An 18,270-nucleotide genomic window follows, 5' to 3' on the forward strand; every position below is an offset into this window, starting at 1 on the left:
ATGTTGCATGATAGCCACATGCCCTTCAGATGTGAATCGCCAGGGGCACCTGTGTAATAACACTGTGCCGTCCCTGTCCCTATAAATACACGCTTCACCACAGTCATTATCCTTTCTTCCACTCTCGCACAAACCCTAGCGCCACCGCTAGCCCTCGACGATGCCGACGACGAAGCGCTTAGCTGCCACGACCTCACCGACGCCGTCTTCACGCCGGCCGCGGACATCGTCTTCTCCAAACTTCCGCAAACAGGCCACGCATTCCTCAGATGCGAATCGCCAGGGGCACCTGTGTAATAGCACAGTGCCGCCCCTGTGCCTATAAATTCACACTTACCGCGGTCATTATCTCCTTCTTCCACCCTCGCACGAACCCTAGCGCCACCGCTAGCTCTCGACGATGCCGGCGACGAAGCGCTTCGCTGCCGCAACCTCTCCGATGCCGTCCTCATGCCGACCGCGGACATCGTTCTCTCTGCCGTCGCCGTAGGTGTCTTCCGTCGCCAAGTTAGGGCACGGAGGACTGAACTGCTCGGCATCATCTCCCACTTCCGTCTAGCAGTTCCAAGTGTGGTAAATAAAACTTCTTTTTACAGCCCCTTTTGATCTCATGGTTCTGTCACTTTCTACCATAAGAAGTTTATCTTCACACAAGTTAGATCTCTCAATCTGCATCTCATAACATGCCTAGTATATTCACTTGTGCTTCATGAAGTAGTTAGATTCCTCACTTGTACTGATCTGTGGGTTCGTACAAATCTGGAACCAACTTCTTATCTATGAGTGAATGTCTTCGCACGATGAGGTCAATGTCTTCTAAACTGATTAATCTTCAAAACCTTCTGAGAATGCATATGACCTCTTCCCCTTCCCTCGCACCTTAATGCTGTCACAGGTACATGTCCGTGGGAGAATCCTTCAGTTCTCATAGTCTGCATTCATTTGCAGAATTCCTACAGCATCACATAAATTATCCTGAAGCCAGTTCCTGTTGGTCCAGCAAAAGAAAGCCTTTGAAAGTTTTGAAGCCTTTCAAGTTAAAGTATATGGCTTCAGAAGCAGCAGCAAGGAAGGGGGGCAGACAGCGACGTGAAGGAACTTCCAAAGATCTGCCTAAAGACCTGGCAGAAATGTATAAAACAGATCCTGAAGAGAATTATGGGCAGTGCAAGACCTGAATCCAATGGATTCGACGCTATTGGGCAGAACAATGGTTCAAATACCGCTTCGTCACCCAGGAGTATGCTGAGAAAAGTGCCATCAAGAGACCATGGGGGGACATCCTCTACAAGAATCTCATACCTAGGACCAGAGATGAAGCTATTGCTCAAGGCTTCTACCCATGCATGGTCCGAGGACCATAGCCTGATGATGCGCATCCGTCGTCACTCCTCTGGTGTCGTGACGACAATCTGTTCAAGCGCAACTTCCAGTTTGCCCAACAATCAGCGAAGCAGAACAAGAAGAAATTTGGGTTAGACTTCAACCCTGGTCCCTCAGCACCAAGGGCAGATGGCACACGCTACGCAGAACCCAATATCATCGGTCCGTATGCCAATCTTGAGGGCCTCATCACCCGCATCTTAGTCCAAGGGACTGCCGTGAATGACCCTCCAGCTGACTCTAAGTCTGATGAAGCTCCTGCTGTACCGAAGCCAAAGCAGTCGAAGAAGCCAAAAGCTTCAAAGCCAGCCCCTTCATCAAAAATCTCAAGGGCGAAGCCATTGGCAACTGCACCTCCTGAAGACAGTGTGCAGTCTGAAGACGTATCCCGCGTCTCCAAGCCCCAGAAGGCCAAGGTGCCTCAGCCACACACCGGCAAAGAGCTCACAGCTGCTGCCATTCTGCGCAGTGAAGCCATTGATCTGTCAAGTGATGAAGATCTTGGAGATGACGCTCTAGAGCAGCTCATCAAGAGCAAAGAAGAAGCTGAAATCTTCAACAATTTGCCTCTCTTTGATGTCGCCATGATCCACAACTTCATCGACGAATGGTTTGCCACACCAAACATCAGCTTCGAAGATCCGTAGCTGCCTGTTGGCCTCAGCGTCGCCTTCCAAGGCGCAATTGCTTCAGAACTTGCCATTGCCCAGCGCATTATTGAACTGAAGCAGAAAATTGATCATGAAAAGGCTCAGTTCAAGAAGAATATGGCCAAGCTCAGCGTGCAAGAAGTGAAGAGCTTCAAAACCATGTTGCATGAGCTCAAGGAAAATTTTCTGAAGAAGTGTGCAGAAGCTCAGGGCTCACGTGAGCGGATGAAGTCTCTGGCTGAAAGATGTGTACAAGCCTACAATGAGGCTGAGAAGCGCAAGGCACTTGGGCGTCCTGGCATCGACCCCAAGATGGCCGCGAAGAAGAAGAAGAAGCCTGCTATGGCTGAACCAGAGGCACCTAGGCAAGAAGCAGTTCCAATTGTCTTCCCAACTGCAATGACTGGCTCGAAGCCAAAGAGCCGGTCAACAGCTTCAGAGCTCAAGAAGACAAGAACTGCTGAGGCTGAAGCCAGAAAGAGGAAAAGCTCTGAAGCCTCTCCTACTGCCCCCAGCAAGAAGAAGCGAAAGATCAAGAAATCTCGGGCTGCTCCCACAGAGCCCTTGATAGTTGAACCTATCTCTATGGTTCACCCCAACGCAGAACGACAACTAACAGTTCATGAGCCTGCTTCCACAGAGGCTCCTGAAGCTGAAGACATACCAACAGCCAACCCCATTGCTGCTGAAGACATTGGTCATCAGGACAATGTACAAGATGATGCAGCCCTTCCTCAGTATGAACAAAGCGAGCTCATCAGCATTGGTCGTCCTCTGACGCCAATTGCACAAGATGCGTCATGGGCGGATCGCCCTCAAGAGGAAGAAGACAATGAGGCCCAGCCCACTCCAACCCCACAGGCGTCGTCTGCATTCCGCAGGCTTCGTAAAGGTCCAAGGCCTCAAGTCTATGCTGAAGACATTCCGGCTGCATCAGCCGAAGAAGAAGCACCACAAGAGCCCACTCCAATGCTCCACCAAGAAGCAGTTCTCCAGGAGAACGTGCTTGTGACTGACCCTCCAGCTAGTCAAGCGGAGGCTGACAATATTGAGGCTACCACAACCAACACCGAAGCCAATGTGGAGCCCTCCCCACCAAAAGCTTCAGCAGACAGCGAAGCTACTGATCCAGACACTTCTGTTCCTGAGTCTGCTGCTGGTCCTTAATTTGATTATCATGTTGAGCACAGGCCTCATGTCCAAAAGCCAGTCCCAAGGCTGCCAAGGTTCCCAGGTCCTGCATCAGCACCTGGCTCCTTCGACATCAATAGCTTCAAGGCAGACAATACGTTCTTCAACAGCTCCAAGAACCCCTATTCAAGGGACAGGATTTCATCAGATAGGTTCTGGAGCTATCCTCAGTGCAACTACTATTCATGCATCCTATACAACCAAGGTCGCATCTTCCCACACAAGCGCCTTGATGTTGAAGCTATTGCTGGTCTGCCCTATTTAGAGGAAGCGCTGGATTGCTTCAAGCAAGTAGGTCTGCTGCAGTTTATAACTGATGAAGAGCACTGGAATGAAGAGTTTCTGTTGCAATTCTATGCCACCCTACACATCAAGGGATACAACAGAGATCCGAAGACTTGGGCCCTGGAGTGGATGACCGGCAATGTCCATCACGAAGCCAATGCATTCGATATCATTGAGCTCACCGGCCTGCCCACTCCTGGCGAACTCTTCGAGGAAGGTTGTCCACTACACACTGAAGCTATTGAGAGCATATTCCAGAGGCCTGAACCAAATATGAGTCAGATGCTCTCCATGATGAAGCCACTGCCTCTCGATGCTCCTTATCCAACAGAGTTCTTCGTTGAAGACTTTGAGTACCTGCCCAGAACATTCTATCACATTATCCGGCGGACTCTCTGGCCTATTAAAGGGCACTCTCCAAATGCCAAGATTGAGGGTGCAATGAAGACTCTGATATTCTGTGTCCTTCATGGCAAATGCTTTAACGCACAGGATTTCTTCATACGCCAACTCGCTGCATCAGGCTCAGATCTGTTTGGTTTAAAGTTCTATGCTCCTTGGGTAATGAGACTGATCAAGCTTCACTCTGCAATCTCATATCAGCCTTCATCCCGCAACCATCGGATCTTCTTGCCAGATGTGGATACCTCTGCCGAAGCTATATATCCTGAGCCTGCCAAGCAACCTTTGAGTCTTCAGAATGCAGAACACCAGAGCTTCACTCAAAACAATGAAGGTGTTGAAGCCATCTCCAGGGTGTATCCTTTGGCTGGCACTACACGAGCGCCACACCCTGCTTCAACTGAAGCCACTGATAGTGCAACTGCTTCAAGACCCAAGAAGCGCGCTCGTGTTCTCAATGACTGAGAGCTTCTTGTGGCCCTTCATCAAAAACAAGATAGGCATCACGACTGGCTAAAGCGTCAGATGAAAAGCCTCTTGGTGGATGTTAATCGTCTTCGAAATCTTGCCACCAAGAATGCTTTTGTCACTCATGAAACCTGTCGTCGTACATGGAAAGGGCTATCAATGATGTGTACTGAAGCGGAACTTGAAGAGGATGGCTTCACTGAGCGATTCAAGTTTGACACCACACCTCCTAGAAGGGCTGTGATGCGCAACACACCATCACTTGAAGACTCTGAGTTTTCTTCATCTGCTGCCACAGTCACTGCCAGAATCATTGATGAAGAAGACGATGCTACATCACCGCCACCTGCTTCAGCACCTCCAAGCTCTTCTGCACCGCCAAACACCTCCAACGACCCTGCTGCTCCTGGGAACGAGTAGACCCTCTATGTCTTCAAACCTTTTTGGTCCTTGCTGACAAAAGGGGGAGAAGCATATGGGTTGATAGTCTTCAAGCGGGTCCATATGGGCGGGTGCTTTATGTTTTGCTATATTTTGCTTCGTGCTTACAACTCTCGTTTTTGCTTCATTTGGTTCTTATGAGTTGTAACACTTAAACCAGATGGTCGTCTGCTACTTATTTGCCACCCTGTTTTGCGAAGATAAATTCCGCATGTGCGACGATAAATTCCGCACTTAGCTCATTCTGCAGACGTCCATTTTCCATTATGCATGTCATTATCTTCATATACTTTCACATGCATAGTTGATTGTCATCATAAGCTGAAGTGGATCTCCAAGTACAACCTGCCATGTGCATTTGCATTCCAAAAGCAAATTAACTTATATGCACATCTTCAGGGGGAGCCCTTGCAACTTATGAAGACAATTCCTTATCCTTTACAATTTCACAGACTATATTCCCCGTTGAAAACTTCAACTAGTTTGTCATCAATCACCAAAAAGGGGGAGATTGTAAGTGCATCTAGTGCCACCCCTAGTTGGTTTTGGAGAATTGACGACAAACCTAGTTGAGGGACTAATGTGTTTGTGAGAATTGCAGGATAACACAGGTAGAAGTCCCTCATTTATTCGGTTTTACTACCAGAGATGACCCCTAAAAATGTATGAAGACATTGAAGCCAAAGGTGGTATATGAAGATATTCACATTGAAGACTATGACAAAAGAAGACACGTTATGAAGCCTATGGAGCTCGAAGACTTAGATCTTTCGTAGTTCTTTTTCTTTTGTGTTGAGTCATAGGAACCACCGTACTGTTAAGTGGGGTCCAGGAGAACCAGTCAGAATGACTGAAGTGATGCCTAAACCAAAAACCTATGTCTTCGAGTGAAGACAATGAGAGCGAATCTTGTCCAGAGCCGGACAAGTCAGCTTTGCTTGTAGCCCAAGTAAATTTGCCATGAGAGTTTGAAATCTGACCGTTGAGACACGTGTCAGTTCCTTAGTGACCCAGGGTCATTTCTGACAAATTAGGTCGGGTTGCCAAGTGGCTATAAATAGCCCACCCCCTACAACCATAAACGGTTGGCTGCTCAGATTTCAGTGCACGGCTTTTGTCGTTTGAGAGCAACCCACCTCGAAGCCTTTGAGAGAAAATTCCTAGCGAGGAGAAAAGCCCTAACCACCCAGAGCCAGAGAACATTGGGCATCACTTAAGTCTTCTTGTCTGTGTGATCTGAAGACTTATTACACTTGAGGACTGTGAATCCTCCAGACGGTTAGGCGTCGCGTTCAGAGCATCCAAGAGACATTGTGGATTGCCAGTGAACGAAGTCTGTGAAGGTTTGGGAGTCTACCTTGAAGACTTACCAGAGTGATTGGGCGAGGACTATGTGACCTTAGCTCAAGGAGAATACGGTGAGGACTTGGTGTCCTGAGCTGCGTGTTCAGGACTGGGTGTCCGGGACTGTGTGTCCTAAGGTTTAAATACCTAGCCGCTCCAACCAGACGTACAGTTGTCACAGCAACTGGAACTGGTCCAACACATCATTGTCTTCAATGAGTCACTGGTTTCATCTTCACTTCCTTTTACTTACTGTTACTCATTGTGAAGCCATTGCATGCTTGCTATATCTTTTATCTTCACAATGTAACTGTATGATTTGTTTGGCTTCATAACTTCTTCCTACCTGATCCTTATTGCACTACAGCTACTTGTCATTGTGCTTTCACTCTATTGAATACTTGACCGTGGCTTGCCTAGTGTAATCTAACTTCCGCTGCATAGTGATAGGCATATCTCTACTGTTTGTCTTCATAACTTCCACGTTTTGAAGACTTTCATAAAAATCGCCTATTCACCCCCCTCTAGTCGATATAATGCACTTTCAAATGGCAGCAGTTCTTGTGAGCGCTGAAGTTTCTGTTTTTTACAGCAAGTGTAACAAGACTTTCCCCAAGTCTTCCCAACGGTTCTACTTGGCACAAACACTAATTAAACACAAAAAAACACAACCAAAACAGAGGCTAGATAAATTATTTATTACTAAACAGGAGCAAGAAGCAAGGAATAAAAATAAAATTGGGTTGCCTCCCAACAAGCGCTATCGTTTAACGCCCCTAGCTAGGCATAACAAGCAAGGATAGATCTAGGTATTGCCATCTTTGGTAGGCAATCCATAAGTGGCTCTCATAATAGATTCATAAGGTAATTTAATTTTCTTTCTAGGAAAGTGTTCCATGCCTTTCCTTAATGTAAATTGGAATCTAATATTTCATTCCTTCATATCAATAATTGCATCAATCGTTCTAAGGAAAGGTCTACCAAGAATAATAGGACATGAAGGATTGCAATCTATGTCAAGAACAATAAAATCTACAGGCACGTAATTCCTATTTGCAACAATAAGAACATCATTAATTATTCCCATAGGTTTCTTAATAGTGGAATCCGCAAGGTGCAAGTTTAAAGAGCAATCATCAAAATCACGGAAACCTAACAAATCACACAAAGTCTTTGGAATCGTGGAAACACTAGCACCCAAATAACATAAAGCATATCATTCATGATCTTTAATTTTAATTTTAATAGTTGGTTCCCACTCATCATAAAGCTTTATTGGGATAGAAACTTCCAATTCAAGTTTTCCTTCATAAGATTGCATCAAGGCATCAACGATATGTTTAGTAAATGCTTTATTTTCACTATAAGCATGAGGAGAATTTAGCACGGATTGTAACAAGGAAATACAATCAATCAAAGAGCAATTTTCATAGTTAAATTCCTTGAAATCCATAATAGTGGGTTTAGCAACATCTAGGGTTTTAATTTCTTCAATCCCACTTTTATCAATTTTAGCATCAAGATCAAAAAATTCCGAATTCTTGGAACGCCTTCTAGGTAAAGGTGGATCATATTCAGTCCCATCATTACCAAGATTCATATTGCAAAACAAAGATTTAATAGGGGACACATCAATAACTTTTAGATCTTCATCATTATTTTCATAGGAACTAGAAGAACACGCTCTTATAAAGGCATCTTTCTTAGCACGCATCCTAGCGGTTCTTTCTTTGCACTCATCAATGGAAATTCTCATGGCTTTGAGAGACTCATTGACATAATGCTTAGGTGGAATAGATCTAAGTTTCAAAGAATCAACATCAAGAGTAATTCTATCAACATTCCTAGCCAAATCATCAATCTTAAGCAATTTTTCTTCAATCAAAGCATTGAAATTCTTTTGCAAAGTAATAAATTCTTTAATATTAGATTCAAAATCAGAGGGCATCTTATTATAATTTCCATAATAATTGTTGTAGGAATTACCATAATTATTAGAGGGATTACAAGGATAAGGCCTAGGATTGAAATTTCCTCTATACGCATTGTTACCAAAATTGTTCCTACCAACAAAATTCACATCCATAGATTCATTATTATTCTCAATCAAAGTAGACAAGGGCATATCATTAGGATCAGAAGAAACACTCTTATTAGCAAATAATTTCATAAGTTCATCCATCTTTCCACTCAAAACATTAATTTCTTCTATCACATGCACCTTTTTATTAGTAGATCTTTTAGTATGCCATTGAGAATAATTAACCATAATATTATCTAGGAGTTTAGTAGCTTCTCCTAAAGTGATTTCCATAAAAGTGCCTCCCGCGGCCGAATCTAAAAGATTTCTAGAAGCAAAATTCAATCCGACATAAAATTTTTGTATAATCATCCACAAATTTAAACCATGAGTAGGGCAATTACGTATCATTAGTTTCATTATCTCCCAAGCTTGTGCAACATGTTCATGATCAAGTTGCTTAAAATTCATAATATCGTTTATAAGAGAGATGATCTTAGCGGGAGGAAAATACTTAGAGATAAAAGCATCTTTGCACTTATTCCATGAATCAATACTATTTTTAGGCAAAGACGAAAACCAAGCTTTAGCACGATCTCTAAGCGAAAAAGGAAATAGCTTCAATTTAACAATATTATTATCCACATCTTTCTTCTTTTGCATGTCACACAAATCAACGAAGCTATTTAGGTGGGTAGCGGCATCTTCACTAGGAAGGCCGGAAAATGGATCTTTCATGACAAGATTCAGCAAAGCAGTATTAATTTCACAAGATTCAACATCGGTAAGAGGAGCAATCGGAGTGCTAATAAAATCATTGTTGTTGGTATTGGTGAAGTCACACAATTTAGTATTATCTTGAGCCATCTTGACAAGCAAGCAAACTAACACACAAGCAAACAAAAAGCAAGCGGGCAAAAAGAGGCAAATAGAGAAAGAGAGGGAGGATAGAGAGAGAGAGAGAGGGCGAATAAAACAGCAAGGGTGAAGTGGGGGAGAGGAAAACGAGAGGCAAATGGCAAATAATGTAATGCGGGAGATAAGGGTATGTGATGGGTACTTGGTATGTTGACTTTTGCGTAGACCTCCCCGGCAATGGCGCCAGAAATCCTTCTTGCTACCTCTTGAGCACTGCGCTGGTTTTCCCCGAAGAGGAAGGGATGATGCAGCAAAGTTGTGACGCCCCCGATTTGACCGTACAATAATCATACACGCAAACGTGTACGATCAAGATCAGGGACTCACGGGAAGATATCACAACACAACTCTACAAACAAAATAAGTCATACAAGCATCATATTACAAGTCAGGGGCCTCGAAGGCTCGAATACAAGAGCTCGATCATAGACGAGTCAGCGGAAGCAACAATATCTGAGTACAGACATAAGTTAAACAAGTTTGCCTTAAGAAGGCTAACACAAACTGGGATACAGATCGAAAGAGGCGCAGGCCTCCTGCCTGGGATCCTCCTAAACTACTCCTGGTCGCCGTCAGCGGGCTGCACGTAGTAGTAGGCACCTCCCGAGTAGTAGTAGTCGTCATCAACGGTGGCGTCTGGCTCCTGGACTCCAGCATCTGGTTGCGACAACCAGAAAGAAAGGAAAGGGGGAAAAAGGGGGAGAAAGCAACCGTGAGTACTCATCCAAAGTACTCGCAAGCAAGGAGCTACACTACATATGCATGGGTATCAAATGGAATAAGGGTATCATATGTGGACTGAACTGCAGAATGCCAGAATAAGAGGGGGATAACTAATCCTGTCGAAGACTACGCTTCTGGCCACCTCCATCTTGCAGCATGTAGGAGAGAGTAGATGGTAAGTTCACCAAGTAGCATCAAGTAGCATCGTATAGCATAATCCTAACCGATGATCCTCCCCTCGTCGCCCTGTGAGAGAGCGATCACCGGTTGTATCTGGCACTTGGAAGGGTGTGTTTTATTAAGTATCCGGTTCTAGTTGTCATAAGGTCAAGGTACAACTCCAAGTCGTCCTGTTACCGAAGATCACGGCTATTCGAATAGATTAACTTCCCTGCAGGGGTGCACCACAACCCAACACGCTCGATCCCATTTGGCCGGACACACTTTCCTGGGTCATGCCCGGCCTCGGAAGATCAACACGTCGCAGCCCTACCTAGGCACAACAGAGAGGTCAGCACGCCGGTCTAAATCCTATGGCGCAGGGGTCTGGGCCCATCGCCCATTGCACACCTGCACGTTGCGTACGCGGCCGGAAGCAGAACTAGCCCCCTTAATACAAGAGCAGGCTTACGGTCCAATCCGGCGCGCGCCACTCAGTCGCTGACGTCACGAAGGCTTCGGCTGATACCACGACGTCGAGTGCCCATAACTGTCTCCACGTAGATGGTTAGTGCGTATAGGCCAGTAGCCAGACTCAGATCAAATACCAAGATCTCGTTAAGCGTGTTATGTATCCGCGAACGCCGACCAGGGCCAGGGCAACCTCCAAAGATCCACTTAGAGGGCCATCGGGACAAACGTCCTTTCGGACCCAATCCGTGAATCACTCGTGGGTACCGGGGGCCGTCGGGAACTCAGGCCCACCACTACCTGGATGGATCCACCTGCCCCTTCAGCCCCCATCTCCAAACAGTATCACCGGTAATGTAACAGTGTAAAGTATATAGTATATGCCCGTGATCACCTCCCGAAGTGATCACGGCCCAGTAGTATAGCATGGCAGACGGACAAGAGTGTAGGGCCACTGATGATAATCTAGCATCCTATACTAAGCGTTTAGGATTGTAGGTAAGGTATGAACAGTTGTAGCAACAATGACAGGCTATGCATGAGAATAGGATTAACGGGAAGCAGTAACATACTACACTACTCTAATGCAAGCAGTATAGAGGAGAGTAGGCGATATCTGGTGATCAAGGGGGGGGGGCTTGCCTGGTTGCTCTGGCAAGAGAGAGGGGTCGTCAACACCGTAGTCGTACTGGGTAGCAGCGGCGTCGGTCTCGATGTCTAGCGAGAGAAGAGGGGGAAGAAACAATAAATATAATGCAAACAAATGCATGACAATGCATGACATGACAAAGCGTGATGCTAGGTGTGCCCTAAAACGCGGTACGAGGTGGTACCGGTGAAGGGGAGGAACATCCGGGAAAGTATCCCCGGTGTTTCGCGTTTTCGGACAGACGAACCGGAGGGGGAAAGCTTGCGTGTTTGCTATGCTAGGGATGCGTGGCGGACGAACGGGCTGCGTATCCGGATTCGTTGGATTTTTCTGAGCAACTTTCATGTAGAAAACATTTTCATCTGACTTACGGTTTAATTTATATGATTTTTCAAAGTTTTATTAATATACTGAAATTGTTTTAATATTTATTTCGAATTTAAATAATGTTGATTTTTTTATACCCTGACCGGGCCAGCCACAGTCAATGACATGTGGGGCCAGTCAAAGCCCAGCCAACAGGTCAATCAGTCAAAGTTGACCTTGGTCAATGTGTGAACAGTGCTAGTGGGTCCTACTTGTCATGGACATTGTGTCTATTAAGTCAATTAATTAGAGATAACCAACAGGGTGGTCCACATGTCATTTGCTATTAAAGTAATTAGCACTAATTTAACACTAACTAATCTAGTCCTAATTAAACAGGGGCCGGGCCGTACTGGACAATGGCCCAGCCGGCCACACACGCAACACACACACCACACACAGCACGCAACACACAAATCTGTTTTCTGTTAACAAAATATAGCATTTTGTAATTTTCGTAGGATTTATTCCATGCATCAAATGGATTTGTTCCAATGGGATAAAATGAAGTTTGTCATGTATAGTTTCTACTCATATTATTTTTACTAATGTTAATAACCGTTTAGACTTTGCTTACAGACTGTATAGAGGGTTAGTCATTGTAAAAAGAGAAAAGCTAGCTAGTAGCATCTTCAGTAGCTAGCAGTACAGAGTACAGTTAGCAGCGATAGTAGTAGATGCAGCAGCAGTGCCATGGTAGCAACTAGCAAGCAGCAGCAGGCGAGCACGGGTGGGGTGGAGGCAAGGCGCAGCGAGGGTAGCAGCCGGCGCGGTCAGGCGCGCGCGAAGTAGGCGCGGGGCGGCTACAGGGTGCAGTCCAAGGACGTGGCCACGGCGGGCGCGAGCAGAGACAGGGCGCGGTGGGCGGCAACGCAGGGAGCGGCGATGCATGGGGTTCGCGTGCGTGTGAGGACCACGGCAGGGGCGCATGACCGCGCGCGGGAGCGGAGCTCCGGCCATGGTGTCCGCAACGCCGGCCGGCGATGAGCAGCGGCAGCAGGACGGTGGGCTCGGCGGAGGCACCGCCACGCGCGGGCGAGCACGCACGGGGACGCGGTCGGGTGCAGACGGTCATGGATCTACCGACTTAGTTTTAGTTTCCCACTGAAATCATCTCGGATCTACCGACTTTCAAACTCGGTGATACCGAAGCAGTTTTGGAACCTAATCTAGTGAACTCGGTAGGACCGAGTCACAGTTCGGTGGCACCGAGACTGCTAGGGTTTCACTGAGTTCAAAAATCGGTCACACCGATAAGTAATTCTCGGTCAGACCGAGTCTCACTTGTGCAATGGCATAAGCCAAATCGGTGGGACCGAGTTTTTCAACTCGGTGGGTCCGAGATGGTTTCGGCGGAGACCTAAACCTAGAATTTTCGAATCAAACCTAATCTATGAGCGTTTTGACTGGATAGAAGTGTTTCAATCGTGGCAAGAATCAATATGATCACAATGTGCTAGGAATCAGATTGAGGAATAGCACAAAGATCAAGTCCATACCCTAGTTCGGCGGGGACTTGCTACAGCGGCAACGGCGGGGCAGAAATCCCATTGACGGCGACGGAGACCAGCGACTGGAGGCTGCTGGCGGTGAGAAGACGATCCGGACACCTCGGGGGCAGAGCAGGCTATCGCGCGGGCGAGGGGGTTCGGAGAAATTTCCAAATTTTGCCCGTGACTATATATAGCCCGACCCTGTCGGTGTGACCGAGTTGAACAACTCGGTGGCACCGAGATTCATAACTGCGTGCAGTTACTGAAACTCGGTGAGACCGAAAGGTTCAAATCGGTTGCACCGAGATCGAAAACCTAGATCAACTTAATGATCTCGGTAGGACCGAAGTGGAGTATCGGTCAGACCGACAATCATAAAGAGGTTTTGGAAGTTTAAGTCTATGACGAATCGGGGACTCCGAGCGCTCCTCACACAGAGTGGTTCGAATCTGACTTGATCAAATTTTGTGATGCAGCATGAATAGAGTTTGAGACGAGAAAAGCATAGATAGCTAGAGGAGGTTCTTAGGCATTCTTGTCCATCCACTTGGCAAAAAGAAATAAAACCGAACAATCAAAGCAACAAGTGGATGTCCTCGAATGAGTAAAATATGCAATCAGCATGCTCACACAATAAGATGGCAAATGAAATATGTGGCAAGGCATGCACAACCAATTCTAGCATCTATCAAGCAATTTGCGATGACTAGGTCATCTATATATGAGTATATTGACTTAGGAGTCAAGTGAACACTTGATCGTAGGTCATACTCATCGTTTAAGCTCAAGTGGGGTTACCACTTTTACATAAAGCATTGTTTTGTTCACATCTTTAGAGTTGCTTTAGCTCAAGTCTTAGAGTAAAGCTCCCCCTGGATGTGATATCCCCCCTAAGAGGGATGAACTAACCTTGGGTTTTGTCGATGATGACTTCATGTAGATATTGAAGATGTGGATGCTCAATGTTGATGTAGATCTCTTGGAGCTATCCATTTGAGTGAATTTCACTTTCAATACCTACATGGGTTAGTCCCACAAGGAACAAGCAAGGATATCCATAGACATAGAGTGATGCACACAAAAGATGATGTCCATGAAAGCTTTTAGGTTACCTTGTCCCTTGTCTTACCAACAAGAGGGTTTGTGACTCCTTGAACTAGTGCAAGATGTGGAAGTTGATTGCACTTGTTCTTGCCAAAATGATAAGAGTGAAGTATGTTGGCGGAGTCACCCTCAAGAACTCTCTAGTTCTTCTTCTTTTGGATCCACATCATCTTGATGGGGATCCTTGGAGTTGTAGTCGTACTTGATGAAGTGGAACTTGAAGAAGTCTTGGGAATCCACTTGACTAAGGTCTTAGGAGCTTCTTCAAATGCATCAATTTCCTCTTGAAGCTTGTCCTTGCCTTTTTGCTCGTAGTCTTGTGGTGGACGATCATCTTGAGCTTGTGTCCCCTTGAAAGAAGTATACTTCTCTTGTTGAGGGACAAACTTTGTCTTGGGGTATTGATCTTCTTCCCATTCAACTCCATTGGCATTGAACTTTCGTTCAAAACCAACACCTTGATTCTTCCGGTGCATTCCTTGCTTGCGCACAATTTCCTCGAATTGCTTACTCCCGGCAAGGCTTTTGTACACTCCTTTCTCTATAATTCCCTTCAATAAGCTATTTTGTTGCTCAAGTGTAACTTGGCTAAGAGAATCATTAGTGGAATCAAGAGAACTACTAGAAGCAACAATATTGAATTTAGCATGATCATTGTTACAACTAGAGGAAGAATCTTTCTTGTTAGACTTGACTTGAGGCATGTAAGTGGATAAGAGTAAACGCTTGGCAATGTAAGAAGAACTTTTCTTGCAGAGATCATCATTGATTGCCTTTAAGAACTCATGCTCTTGCTCAAGATTGAGCTTTTCAAAGCGTAGTTTCTCATGAGCTCTTAAAAGTTCTCGATGATCTTCGAAGATAGTGTCATGAGCCAACTTAAGAGTTTTTAGTTCTTTAGTTAGAGCCTCAATCTTCTCCTTATCATTGTCACTCGTTTTATCTTGATTAGCATGATTAATTGGTCTTTCATCATAGTATTCATCACTAGAGTTGTCGCCAAGCAAATCATCACCTAACAAGTCATCTTCATCACTATTGAAATCAACATACTCAGGGTGTGTTACCTTAGGACCTTTGGCCATGAAGCATCTTCCAACTCCTTCATTTGGTGAGTCAAATATGTCGTAGGAGTTGGTTGACACAAGTTCTAGACCGGCAACACCTTCATCTTGAGTATCTTCGGAGTCGGAGTGATAACTTCTCTCGGAGTGGCTGTCGGAGTCGGAGCCGGATACCCATTCACCAACATGAGCTTGATGTCTTCGTCTTGTGTAGCTCCTTGATGATTTTTCCTTCCTTTCCGAATCCTTGCTTCTCCGTGAGTATCTTCGTTCATAACGATCATCTCTACTCCTTCTCTCTCTTGGTGGTGATCCTTTGCTTCTTCTTTTTGGAGAATCTTCTCTTCTCTTATAGGGAGCCGTACACTCATTGGAATAGTGTCCGGGTCTTCCACAATTGTAACAGTTTCGCTCTCGACTAGAAGATCTTTTGTCATTGTAGGACCTTGATTTGGAGCTTCTATCTTTGCTTCTACTCTTGTAGAACTTGTTGAAGTTCTTCACCATTAAGCTCAGTTCTTCATTGAAGTCTTGTTTCTCACTTGATGATGTAGGGGCTTCACATGAGGCTTTATAGGCACCACTTGATTTGTTGTGAAGTTCCTCTTTATCCTTAAGTGACATCTCATGAGCAACAATTCTTCCAATCACCTCCGTTGGCTTGAGATCTTTGTAATTGGGCATCATTTGGATCAATGTGCACACGGTATCATATTTTCCATCCAAGGCTCTTAGGATCTTCTTGATGATGAATTTATCAGTCATCTCTTCACTTCCTAAGCCGGCAATCTCATTTGTGATGAGAGCAAGCCTAGAGTACATTTCAGCGACACCTTCACCATCCTTCATCTTGAACTTGTCAAGTTGGCTTTGAACCACATCCAACTTGGATTCCTTGATGGAGTCGGTACCTTCGTGCATATCAATCAAAGTGTCCCAAATTTCCTTTGCATTCTCAAGGCGGCTGATTTTGTTGAATTCTTCGGGGCACAATCCGTTGAAGAGAATATCACAAGCTTGAGCATTGTATTGCAACATCTTCAACTCATCCGCGGTAGCTTCACGGTTTGGTTCTCTCCCATCAAAGAAGTCACCTTGCAAACCAACACACACAATAGCCCAAACAGCGGGGTTATGTCCAAGAATATGCATTTTCATTTTATGCTTCCAACTAGCAAAATTAGTACCATCAAAGTAAGGACCTCTACGGTGATAATTTCCCTCGCTAGACGCCATACTCTCCTAGGTTGTGAAACCAAGGCTATGACCACCAAAAGCTATGGAGATCTAGCAAATGGAGACCAAAGCTCTGATACCACTTGTAGGATCGAAAGTATGTCTAGAGGGGGGGTGATTAGACTACTTGACCAAATAAAAACTTAACCTTTTCCCAATTTTAGTTCTTGGCAGATTTTAGCTATTCTAGGACAAGTCAAGCAATCATCACACAATTCAAGCAAGCATGCAAAGAGTTTATGGGCAGCGGAAAGTAAAGCATGCAACTTGCGAGAATGTAAAGGGAAGGGTTTGGAGAGTTCAAACGCTATTGGAGACACGGATGTTTTTCCCGTGGTTCGGATAGGTGGTGCTATCCTACATCCACGTTGATGGAGACTTCAACCCACGAAGGGTAACGGTTGCGCGAGTCCACACAGGGCTCCACCCAAGGGCAATGGTTGCACGAGTCCATGAAGGGCTCCACCCACGAAGGGTCCACGAAGAAGCAACCACCCACAAAGGGTCCACGAAGAAGCAACCTTGTCTATCCCACCATGGCCATCGCCCACGAAGGACTTGCCTCACTAGCGGTAGATCTTCACGAAGTAGGCGATCTCCTTGCCCTTACAAACTCCTTGGTTCAACTCCACAATCTTGTCGGAGGCTCCCAAGTGACACCTAGCCAATCTAGGAGACACCACTCTCCAAGAAGTAACAAATGGTGTGTAGGTAATGAACTCCTTGCTCTTGTGCTTCAAATGATAGTCTCCCCAACACTCAACTCTCTCTCATAGGATTTGGATTTGGTGGAAAGAAGATTTGAGTGGAAAGCAACTTGGGAAGGCTAGAGATCAAGATTCATATGGTAGGAATGGAATGTCTTGGTCTCAACACATGAGTAGGTGGTTTTCTCTCAGAACAAATGAGTTGGAATGATGTGTGTGTTCTGATGGCTCTCTCACTGAATGAGAAAGAGGTGGAGGGGTATATATAGCCTCCACACAAAATCCAACCGTTACACACAATTTACCAATCTCGGTGGGACCGAATCAGAAAACTCGGTCTGACCGAAATAGTAAACCTAGTGACCGTTAGGAATTTCGGTGGGACTGACATGCAACTCGGTAGGACCGATTCGGTTAGGGTTTGGGCATAACGTAATCTCGGTGAGACCGATTACACAAACTCGGTGAGACCGAATTTGGTAATTAGCTAACCAGAGAGTTGGTCAGGCAAACTCGGTGGGACCGATTTGCTCTTTCGGTGAGACCGAGTGGAACTCGGTGAGATCGAAAAGTTACAAAGGGGAAACACTGAGTTTACATTGCAATCTCGGTGGGACCGATTCGCTCTTTCGGTGGGACCGAAAAGTTACGAAAGGGAAACAGAGAGTTTGCAACCCCATCTCGGTGGGACCGAGATCCTTATCGGTAGAACCGAATTGCTAGGGTTTGGCAGTGGCTAATGACAAGTGAAACTCGGTGGCGCCGGATAGGAAGAATCGGTAGGACCAAGTTTGGCTTAGAGTTTTGGTCATATGTGGATATGGGAAAGTAGTTGAGGGTTTTGGAGCGTATCACTAAGCACATGAAGCAAGAGGCTCATTAAGCAACACCTCATCCCTCCTTAATAGTATTGGCTTTTCCTACGGACTCAATGTGATCTTGGATCACTAAAATATAAAATGAAGAGTCTTGAGCTTTTGAGCTTGAGCCAATCCATTGTCCTTATCATTTTGAGGGTTCCACTTTCACATCCATGCCATGCCAATCATTGAGCTTTCCTGAAATAATTATCTTGGAATAGTATTAGCTCAATGAGCTATATGTTGTTATGAATTACCAAAACCACCTAGGGATAGTTGCACTTTCAGGAAGAACCCGATCCCGATGGTCGAGGGGGTCCGAGCTCGATCTTGTGG

Source organism: Triticum urartu, chromosome 6, assembly GCF_003073215.2.
Source record: "Triticum urartu cultivar G1812 chromosome 6, Tu2.1, whole genome shotgun sequence".
NCBI classification, from domain to species: domain Eukaryota; kingdom Viridiplantae; phylum Streptophyta; class Magnoliopsida; order Poales; family Poaceae; genus Triticum; species Triticum urartu.